A 5000-nucleotide genomic window follows, 5' to 3' on the forward strand; every position below is an offset into this window, starting at 1 on the left:
TGCCCCTTTCCCTCCCTTGAGACAGAGAGAGTGAGAGAAGAGCCCAAAGGTGAGCAGACCCGTTCGGTTCAGTTTACCTGCTCCGTCGGTGCTGTTTACCTTACTCGCGTCGTGTGAACTTTATTATTCATTATTTCATTTCGACTTTATTTATTTTGTGTCCTTTCCGCCTGGTCAAGGTGGAAAGGTGAGACATCGCCGTTATGGCGAGTGTTCGTGCACGGCAGGAAGGGTTTGAAACCCTAACAAGGAAGCATGCTTTCGTGTGTGTCCCTCCCGAAGGTGTTCCTACCGAGGACATTATCCTAGCTGCAGGGAATGTTATCGGCGATGAAAATGTCCGCGCCGCGTCGCGGATGAACCAAAAGTTTGTTGTTTTCGTGTCGGACGAGAAGTTCGTGCATGATGTTGTTGGTACCGGTCTGTCATTGAAAGGTGGGAAGTTCGTCATGGTTTCCCCGATGGACACAACGGCGATTAAAGTTATTATTTCAAATGTCGCTCCGTTTATCACAGATGATAAGTTAATGGCTGTTCTGACCCGGTATGGAACTGTTGTTTCCCGAATCTCGATGATTCCCCTGGGATGTCGGGATGAACGAATGAAACATGTTATGAGTTTCCGGAGTCAAGTATTCATGGTGCTTCCTGATCGCGGCGACGATACAGGACTAAACATCTCGTTTAAAATTTCGGTAAATGATCGTCAATATCAAATGTACGCTTCGTCAGGCACCTTAACGTGCTTCCTTTGTGGAGCCTTCCGACACGTTAAAGGTTTTGTCCCAAAGCATCTTGTACGAAGTGCGGCAAATTGGGACACACCAATGTGGGCTGTAAAAAAGAAAACACCCCGACCGTGCTTCCTCATGCCTCGACCGTGCTTCCTCACGCCTCGACCGTGCTTCCTCACGCCTCGACCGTGCTTCCTCACGCCTCGACCGTGCTTCCTCACGCCTCGACCGTGCTTCCTCACGCCTCGACCGTGCTTCCTCACGCCTCGACCGTGCTCCCCGATGCTCAAACCGTGCTCCCCGACGCTCAAACCGTGCTTCCCGGCGCTCAAACCGTGCTACCTGAAGCCCCGACCGTGCTTCCCGACGCCCCGACTGTGCTTCCCGATGTCCCAACTGTGCTTCCCGAGGTCCCGACTACGCTTCCCGAAGCCCCAACCGTGCTACCTGAAGCCCCAACCGTGCTACCCGAAGCCCCAACCGTGCTTCCCGAAGCCCCGACTGTGCTTCCCGACGCGACGACTGTGCTTCCCGACGCCACGACTGTGCTTCCCGATGCCCCGACCGTGCTTCCCGACGCCCCGGTGCTACCCAAACCCAGTGAGATGGCACTTGGTGATGCTAGTACTGCTGGCGAACCCATGAATGAAGAACTTGTCATACTGACCAAAAAACGGAAAGCACCACTAACAAATAGCCCCGATGGTGCGATAAAGAAGGCTGTCTTGGGCAGAGACACTGTCTCTGCAAAAGAGGGCAAAACGTTTACAGCAAACGAAAATATCGAACGCCAAAGTGGAAAAGAGGATGTTACTGATTTCCCAGGCTCTGAGAATAAAGCCTACATTGATCCGAACAATGCGGCCATTTTTGAGCCTGAACGCGAAGCCCTACCGGTTCCCCCTCCAGTAGCTGAGCGGACTGGTGACCAAACAAATTGCTCTGTCTTACAAACAGAAATCGTAACCCCGGCTACGCAGAGATCTGCAGCCATTTGCCAAAGCACACATAAAGAAAGTAAGCACCAGTCTGCTCGTGAGTGTGTACCAGAGTACCCAACGAAATCTCAGGAGATGCCTCCAGAGGAGCTCGTGAGAGCTGCAAGTAAGGCCCAAGATCCAGGTGGGACATTATCAGACCTGTCAGAGTCTGAGGACGAGGTGGAAGTGACTGAGCTGTCACAGTCATCAGCATCTCAGTCACAGATACCCCCCCAACACATCGTGTCGTTTCTAGCCGAAACGTACAGACAGCGTAACATAGTCATTAAAGACTATTTTGCCGATTTAGTTGCATTCATCCACACTGCAAAATCCATAATTAAAACGCCTGAACAATTTGACCTGAATAAGTCACAATACCACAGGTTAAGAAAATTAATCACACGTGCAGGTGTAGAGTGTTCCCAGCCACAGGCTGATTTCATCAATACAGGATGAAAACTATAAAACTTGCAACTTTAAATATTAACGGTGGTGGTGCTAGCCACCTCCGCCAGGTTCAAGTAAAAAACATATTTCAACGGAAAAAGGTGGATGTGATCTTACTTCAAGAAACTCACATCACACCAAATGTGGAACATAACTGGCAGGCATCAACTTTTTAAGAGCCAATGCTATTCAGCAATTTATCAGCTTCATCTGCTGGAATCGGCTTCTTGCTGAAGCCAGGCCTCGTGTGTGAGTCATGCCATTTTCAGGAGGTAATAAATGGTCGGCTTAGCTCTCTCAAACTAGTAAGCCATAACTTCCATTACACCATTTTTAATGTGTATGCGCCAAGTGATAGCGTAGAGCGTAAGTCCTTCTTCACCTCAATGATAAATCACTTAAGATCGGTTGATTTTGATCATTGTGTGTGTGTCGGAGGTGATTTCAATTGCACCTTCGACCCATCGGTTGACAGAAACTCTGTCGAACCCCATCCTGAGTCCCATGTACACTTATCCAATTTTTTTAGCACAATGGGCTTCGTTGATGTTTGGCGGTTGCACCACCCAAACACATCCCAGTACACCTGGTGTCGATGCGCCAATAGTCGAGTATCCTTGGCAAGGCTTGACAGATGGTACATCAACGTACCCTTTAAAATACTGCGGTTTCTTCAAATCTTTTTCCTTCTGTGTTTTCAGACCATCATATGGCAACCCTAAACCTTCCTTTCCTCAACCCGCAAATAGGAGCGCTTATTGGAAGTTTAATGTTAGACTTCTAGAAGATGGTATGTTTAAAGAAGCCTTTCGTGTTTTCTGGGCAAGTCTAGTAGCAAAGAAATCTTCCTTTTCTTCATCCAGCATATGGTGGGATAACATGAAATCTCAAATTCGGGTTTTTTGTCAATGTTTCCAATCACACAGCACAAACGACAAGCACTTTACAATGGCCCGGTTGGAATTGGATATTCTACAATTGGAGAGTAAATTGGCTCATGAAAACAATGACGCCAATTACCGGTTATTGCTTGTAAAGAAAGCTCTTTTAAGGAGTTAGTTCAGAGAAAGCAGCCGGTACATTAATTAGACTTAGAATACAGAATGTAAAATTATCAGACACCCCAAACAGGTCTTTCTTTCATTTAGAATCCTTAAGCAAGCCATCACGGCTAATCTCTTCTGTTTTGGACTCAAGAGGCAACGTTGTTGTCAACGAGGATGATGTTAGACTAAACATTATTGAATTCTATACAAAACTTTTTGAGGAGCAGACTGTTTGTAATGATACAATGATGGATTTAACCTCTCACCTCCCCTCCCTAACTGAGGCTCAACGGTTGGAGCTTGACCTACCAATCACCCTCCTTGAGCTAACCTGTGCTCTTGCTGCCATGGATTCAGGGAAAGCTCCGGGTATTGACGGTCTACCTCCCCGAATTCTTTCTGACATTTTGGGACCTTTTAGGCCCTGAGTTGCTGAATGTTTTGGACACTTCTATACAGACTGGTATAATGCCGCTGAGTCTAAGAAGAGCCGTAGTGTGCTTGCTCCCGAAAACTGAAGATCCCCGACTTTTGGTGAACTGGCGACCGATCTCCCTGCTGTGGACGGACTACAAGCTTTTTTTCAAAAGTACTAGCTAATCGACTAAAAAAGGTTATTGGCGATCTAGTACTGCCAGAACAGAGTTACTGTGTTCCTGGAAGATCCATCCATGATAATATTTCTTTAATCAGAGATCTCATTGATGGTAACCGTGTTAAAGAAGACTTTGGAATGATGTCGCTTGATCTTGAAAAGGCATTTGACAGTATCGACCATAAGTTTATGCATCATGTGTTACAGGCATGCGGCCTCGGAGCAAACTTTCGTTCCTACATTTCCTTGCTATACACAGATGTATTTAGTTTAATTAAGATTAATAATGTGCTGGCTCCCCCCATCAAGGTTCGGAGAGGGGTTCGGCAAGGGTGCCCAGTCTCTGGTTTATTGTTTGCTCTTTCTTTAGAGCCTCTTCTCAATCTACTGAGAAAGAAGATTTCTGGAATAGCACTTTCTCCCATGAGTGCACCGCTAACCCTATGTGCTTATGCGGATGACGTCTGCATCTTTGTAAAAGATAAGGATGATATTGATATCCTTGTTGAGTGCCTATCAAAGTTTCACGCTGCCTCCTCTTTAAAAATCAATTGGAACAAGAGCAAGACGTTATGGATACCCTCCCCCTATCGCAACCTTCTTCAGCCTGTACCACAGCCGCCCCCATCCCTCCCCGCAGGGTTGCTGTGGGGAAGTGAGGGAATTAAGTACTTGGGCATATTCCTTGGTTCCCCACAGTATGCTCAGAGAAATTGGGACGGGGTAATTGAGCAAGTGGGAGAAAGATTGAACCGATGGAAAAGGGTTTTACCTCATTTGTCCTTCAAGGGCCGTGTGCTAGTGATCAACAACTTAGTTGCCACAATGTTGTGGCATAGGTTCATCTGCCTGCAACCGCCGGAGGCCCTACTCAAAGCAGTCCAGGGCAAACTGGTGGACTTCTTCTGGGGAGGCTACCACTGGCTACGACCCGATGTGATATGTCGCCCCTCGGCTGAGGGTGGCCACAACCTCGTCGACATCAAAGCCCGCCTAATGGCCTTCCGGCTGCGGTCCATTCGACGTCTCCTCTACATGGAACATCTGCCAGGCCGGCTCCCTGCACGCCTTGTACTGCAGCGAGCGGGTAGGCTCGGGTACGGGTTTGAACTTTTTCAAATGAACCTCCAACATGTCGACATATCGGTTCTCCCTGCTTTTTACCAAAGCCTCTTAAATGCCTGGCAGAGTCTTT

The sequence above is a fragment of the Myxine glutinosa genome, chromosome 11 (genome assembly GCF_964187855.1).
Source record: "Myxine glutinosa chromosome 11, kmMyxGlut1.1, whole genome shotgun sequence".
Classification (NCBI taxonomy): Eukaryota; Metazoa; Chordata; class Myxini; order Myxiniformes; family Myxinidae; genus Myxine; species Myxine glutinosa.